Genomic DNA, 6,696 nt, shown 5'->3' with positions numbered 1-6,696 from the left:
ATCCAACTTCTGCAACAAATAAAGCAGGGGCTTAGAGGCAACAATCTCCTTCACTTCACAACCCTGACCAGGCCCATCCCATGCGCAGAATGAGGCTGAGTCCTGTAACACACTCTTTTGCCCATTTCCCCTCAAGCACAAGCCTTTCTGCTCTGTCCCCTCTAACCTGTCCCAGTTCCAGTTCTGTCTTTTTTCACCTCTGCTCTTTGGCCCAGTCCCGGCTCCTCACCTAGCCAGCCCCAATCTCTACTTCTCAGATTTCTCATCCCCATCTCTTTGCCGAGCAAGTCCTAATCTCCCCCCTCAAAACTCCTCATGGGATCTGTCACTCTCCCCAACCAAGGCTTCCAGATGCCCTCCCCGCCCACATTTCCCCATCTCCATTGGCTCCTGGTCCCAATCTCCCTCGTCAGATTCCTTATCCAATCTCACTGCCTCCCCAGCACCTGGTCTGTTCCCACTCCCACCTCCCCACGCTGGTTCCTCATCAGATCTTTCTCCCTTCCCCCATCACCTGCTCCTACCTGCTACACTCTTTAATTACATGATCAGTCCCAGGATGCTGAGGAGAGGATAAAAGGGGAGTTATGGAGACACAGGCACCCTGCACACATCCATTAAAATGGGAGTGAATATAACACTGGTGCAGGCGAAGTAGAGGTAACACGAGATCAGTGCAGGGCAGGCAGACTTTGGGCAAGGCTCCCTGTACAGCTCTGCCAAACCAGGTTGGTGCAATGCTGAACTGAGACCAAATGAAACATTCTGACATTTCTGAACCAAAAACTTCTGTGTTCCACCAAAAAAATCGATATTCTGACTTTTTATCCAATCGCTGTCAAAATACGGGAATTTCCCAGGGGACAGAAATTCCAATCAGCTCTGCTTCCAACCTTCTCAGGCACCTGGGGCTGACTTTTTCGAGGAAGTGCAGCCCCTTTAGGCCTGCTCCCTGCTGAAAAGGGGCCACAAAGCCACTGGAAGAGCCCACCGGGGAAGTTCTCTGATGTAGAGGGAGTCCTTGGCCAATCCAGGGTCAACATAGAGGACTTTGCATGGCTGGGGCATCCTCACAGCCCAGCTATATCCAGCTGCTGAAACTCTATATGGGCTGGCACACAAGTTAGAGCAACCCCCAGGGCTGCTCTCTCTGCAACAGGGCCTCTCCCTGCCCCTGACAGCCCCACCACAGGAGAGGCACACAGTCACCTTTGCACTTCTGCTTTGATCCCCAGACGACGCACAGTTCAGCTACGCCCCTACATGCCACAATGATGGGTGTAATATAGACAGACTAGCAACCCCTTTTTCATTCCAGTCCAGAAGCTCTCTTGAGAACAGATTGCCAAGGTGCGTGCTGCTGGTTTTGTGACAGATAAACAAAGAACAGAGGCTGAGGTCACCAAATAGATTGTCTAGCTCCAGCCCCACACAGTGTAAGCTCAGAGATCCATCAATAGCCCAGGCCAGAAAGGACATTTTATTAACATCTAGTCTGACTTCGTGCATCACACAGACCAGAGCTCACATGCACTAGAAAAAGCCATAGTTGACTAAATCAGACATCAGCACTGACAACCAAATTATTCCTTCCCCACCCCTCCCCCTTTGGACAAGAAAAGTCACTTCCAGAAAATTCCTTAACACGAGCTACAGGTGGCCACCCGGGATTTACAGAGCCAGTTCTTAACTGACGGTAACCTTAATCTGAGCCTCCATATTCTAGCAAAATGTGGTAAAAGATGATAAGGTGAAGCATCAATCAAGAGGAGATGAAGCACAACTCATTGACTTACCTGGATTATTTCAAAAAGGGTGGGGTTTTTTCCTCATTGGTGACTTTGCTGGAGCTGAAAATGCATCTGTGTCTCTCACTCTTGCTCTTGTTTTGAGTGTCTTCACCTAATTTCTTTTAAAGATATGGTTTGAAGCCAGGAGACTTCATGCTCAGTGACTCAAAAATATATTGAGCATATGAAAAATAGGGAATTAGTGAATCTCAATGCATAACACATTGTTACTGCATAGGATTTCCTGTTTGTCAGTGGGGAAAAATAGACCTGCAAGATGCAAAACTTGAATGAATGAATAAAAAAAAAGTCATGAATAACATTTACCTACTAAACACCACAAAGTTTTACAAAGGTACAAACTTCAGCATATAAGGCACAAGTTAGCAATGGGAAAGGAGGTATGGTTTGTCTTCCAGTGCCCTCTCCGTTTCTCTGCTGGTGAATTTCAAGTTGGACCTGAGCCCCACAGTTAATGTGTAATTGCATCCAGGGTGTTCGTTGAGGCCCATCTCCAGTAAACGCCCCCCCCCACCCACCCACATTGGACCAGCTGTTTAGAGGTCAGCTGCAGAGAGGAAAGGGGGAGAATGAGAAGCCCCAAGTCATAACGCACTTGTGAGACAGAGCATTCATAGGACAACATGGCTACCTGTGAGGCTTTAAGAGCTACTTGCTATCAGTATACACTTTAGCAACCAGTAACATGGGGAGGGAGGGCAAGGATATTGAAGCATTCAAGATTTTCTGGTTCAACAACTGGTGCTCTGAGGAGCCAGCCCACTGGTCTAGAGCCATACCATGCACTGGGAGCTGAGCTGAAGATTCAGCCTCTTCTTTCAACAGTCGGGCCATTTCAGATTAGGATTGCTATAGAGGCAGTTCTCCAAAGCCATTGGAGGGAAATTGAGAGGAGCACCCAGAGTGCTCACAGCATTGGAGGCTATGAAGTAAGCTGTGCCCAGTCTTCCTTAGCTAGAAGGACAGCCAGGCAAAAAAGGTTTCTATTTTTTAGTAATGAGGGAGCCCACAGGAACGTTTTATTTCTTTTCTCTACCCTTTCAAACCAATACACAGGCGAAGAGCAAAGGGAAAGATCAATGCGTTGCTGGATAAATTCTGACCACTACTATACAGAGGTCTATAAAATCACGAATGGTGTGGAGACAGTGAAGAGGGAAGTGTTTATTCCTTCATATAACACACAAACCAGGAATCTCACTATGAATTTAATAGGCAGCAGGTGTAAAACTAACATGACATACTTCTTCACACAACGCTCAGAACTTGTTGCCAGGGGATGTTGTGAAGGCCAAAAGTATAATTGGTTCCAAAAAAAAAAAAACTAGATCAGTTCACAGGGCAGAGGTCCACCAATGTCTAATAGCCAAGATAGTCAGAGATGCAAACCTCCATGCTCTTGCTGTCCCTAAACCTCTGATTGCCAGAAGCTGGGCCTGGACAGCAGGGGATGGATCACTCAGTAATTTGACCTGTTCTGTTCATTCCTTCTGCAGCATCTGGCATTGGCCATTGCTGGAAGACAGGATACTGCGCTAGATAGAATTTTGGTCGGACCCAACATGGCCATTCTTATGTTCTTATATAATACACCTGTTTGTTACATCCACCAATCTATTTATGTAGTCCTTGCAACTTGTTCTTATATGGTTAATTTTCTAGCAAGCAACTGCTTCACCAACTAGGAGCTAGCAGTTATTGTCGTGGGTAGCTAGAAGCTCGGCCTCTGGGTGGTTTTGACACAGGGCAGAATTCCTTCAGAGTAGGAAACTGCACAGAGCACTGTGTTTAGAAACCTCTTTATAATATATTAACAAGACTGGTGTGCCAAGTGAAAAGGCATATAATACTATTTGTCAGGCTTAACTAGACTGAAGTAACAGTAGAGAAGGGTTGGATATTTCCACGGTTTTCTTTTTAATTTTTCTTTTCTGTTTTACATGTCACCTTTTATTTTAATTGGTATGTGTCTTATCTCTATAACTTATTTGTATGATGTTCATCTTTTGTCAGTGATGAAGTACCAGCATAGTACACCACCCATTAGAACTGAATGGATGGTCTTTTAATTGATCATTAAGCTTTTTTTAAATAGGAGATTTATCTAGGAAAAAATTAAATAAAATAAACCCTATCTAGAAAGAGTGCTAATTTTATACAATTAACGGGGATTGTCTCCAAGGCCATAATCACACTGAAAAGACTCAGAGCTGAACTCCAGCCCTGCACTTGCCACTGAGCACTTGCTGAAATGTTTGTGAAAGCCAAAGGAAATAATGGGAGGTATTACTGCTGAAACAAAATGTCAAAACATTTCAAAATTTTCCAAACAGAACATCTGAAGATGAAAAAGTCAAAATGAAATATTTTGAAATGGTCAAAGCAAAATGTTCCAAGTCTTTCTATGTTTTTTTCCCCACTTTTTTCAGCTGAAACCATTTTTCAAATTTGATCCAAATTCACAAATAGTTTTGGTGCCCCAAAAAATGCTTTTTTCTGCTAACCCACTATTTGCCAAAATTATGTTGCTCTACTTCAGGTCTCAAAATATCATTGTAAATGAGGAATCATCATCAAATGGGGGTGTTCTAGTGGGTCCCACAGGGACTGATTCTTGGCTCTATGCTATTTTTACGTTTGTATTAATTACCTGGAAGAAAACATAAACTTATCACTGGTAAAGTTGCAGATGACACAAAAATTGGGGAAATGTAAATAAAGAAGAGAACAGGTCACTGAAACAGAGCCATTTGGATCTCATGATAAGCTGGGCACAAGCAAACAATATGCATTTTAATATGACTAAATGTATCTATCCAGAAACAAAGAATGCAAACCACCCTTACATGGTAGCGGCTCTATCCTGGAAATTAGTGACTCTGAAAAAGATTTGGGGGTTCTGATGGATAATCAGCTAAACATGAGCTCCCTGTGCAACAATGTGGCCAAAAGGACTAATGCAGTCCTTGGATACATAAATGGGGGAATTTTGAGTAGGAGTAGAGAGGTTATTTTAGCTCTGTATTTGGCTCTGGTGCAACCACTGTTAGAATATTGTGTCCAGTTCTGGTCTCTACAATTCAAGAAGGATGTTGATAAATTGGAGACAGTTCAGAGAAGATCTACAAGAATGATTAAAGGATTAAAAAACATGTCTAAAGTGATAGAGGCAAGGAGCTCAATCTATTTAGGTTTCAGAGTAGCAGTCGTGTTTGTCTGTATTCACAAAAAGAAAAGGCGTACTTGTGGCACCTTAGAGACTAACAAATTTATTTGAGCATGAGCAATCTATTTAGCTTAGCAAAACGAAGTTTGAAAGTTGACTTGATTACAGTCTCTAAAGTCCAAACATGGGGAACAAATATTTAATAATGGGCTCTTCAGTCTAGCAGAGAAAGGCATAACAAGATCCAACGGCTGGAAGTTGAAGCTAGACAAATTCAAACTGGAAATAAGGCATATATTTTTAACAGTGAGAATAATTAACCACTAGAACAATTTAAAAAGGGTTGTGGTGGATTCTCCATCGCTGACCATTTTTAAATCAAGATTGGATGTTTTTCTAAAAGATATATGTTCTAGGAATTATTTTGTGGAAGTTATGGCCTGCATTATTCAGGAGGTCAGAATAGATGGTGACAATGGTCACTTCTGGCCTTGGAATCTATGAAATCTATGAAAGGTACACCCTCTGCAAACTGTTCTTACTAGAAATAAGTCTCAGAATTCTGGATTTTTGCAAACCTCTCAAACTCAGGTCTTGATCCAGTAAGGTGCTGAGTAGTTTATGGGAAATGAACATACAACTTAGAGTGTCTGCTTTTTGGGTCTGGGACTCTCTTGTTGTTGTGTGTTTGTACAGCACCTAGCACAACAGGGTCTAGATCCATGACTAGAAATAGTGATTAATAATTACAGTGGGGGTGAGAGTGCTCAACAACTCCCAGGAGGCTCTAAGCACCTTGTAGGATCAGTCCCTATTGATGGGGTTCATGAAACTATTTCCATTTCATGAACTTTGTCTTTGGCATGTGTATAATTGAAGTCCTGACTTTTGTAACCAGGTTTCTCTAGCTAAAGGGAAGTAAGTCTTAAATTTGGGATAGAATGAATTGCCCAAGCCTGGGCTGGCACAAGTCATTGCACTACAGAGAATTAACCTACTCTATAACATGGCAGAATTTGTAATGTAGTGATATCAGTGATGCCAGCATCAGGCATCAAGAGTCCAGCATTCAGGACTCTAAAAGGTGTGTTATTTTTTCATTTATAGCTTTCTCTCTGCTCCATTTTTCATTTGACTTTTTTGCAGTTGGATTTTGTTCCCTGGTCTCTTCCCTACTCCTTTTTTCCACATTCTCCACTAAGTGGAATTGAGAATCCAACAGCATCCCTGATCAAGTCAAATTTTCAGATGGAGTCTGACTTCCATGGAGTGACACTGATTTACATTGGCTGAGGATTGGCCACTTATAGTCAGATCAGCAATTATATGGTTGATTGGTATTCAAGTACTTAAATATTTTATGACTCCCCATCAGTGTGAAATAGAAAATTAATTCCAAGGGGAGCAGTACAGTTCCCACAAAGGAGCGCTTCTGATTTCCAAGGGAAATTTTATATCAACCCCCTGTGTTTGATTTGCTCAAATGAGTTTGCCTCCACCCTTCCCAGTACTTAACAAACTCCAACAATAACCCTGCCTGGTAGTATCCCTGCTATCCTAGGGTGCTTCCAAAGCACATGCAGGCAGCTAAGGGTGCTAGCTCTGCCAGGTTGGATTCTGGATTTCCGATTAGGATAACGGTCCATAGTTGATCAGCCAACTCATTTTATTAATGACCTAAGCTTCAGTCACACCTGTGCCTTCAGAGATAATTGACTG

The sequence above is a fragment of the Lepidochelys kempii genome, chromosome 9 (assembly GCF_965140265.1).
Source record: "Lepidochelys kempii isolate rLepKem1 chromosome 9, rLepKem1.hap2, whole genome shotgun sequence".
In the NCBI taxonomy this organism is placed as follows: Eukaryota; Metazoa; Chordata; order Testudines; family Cheloniidae; genus Lepidochelys; species Lepidochelys kempii.
This window is presented reverse-complemented; position numbering follows the sequence as displayed.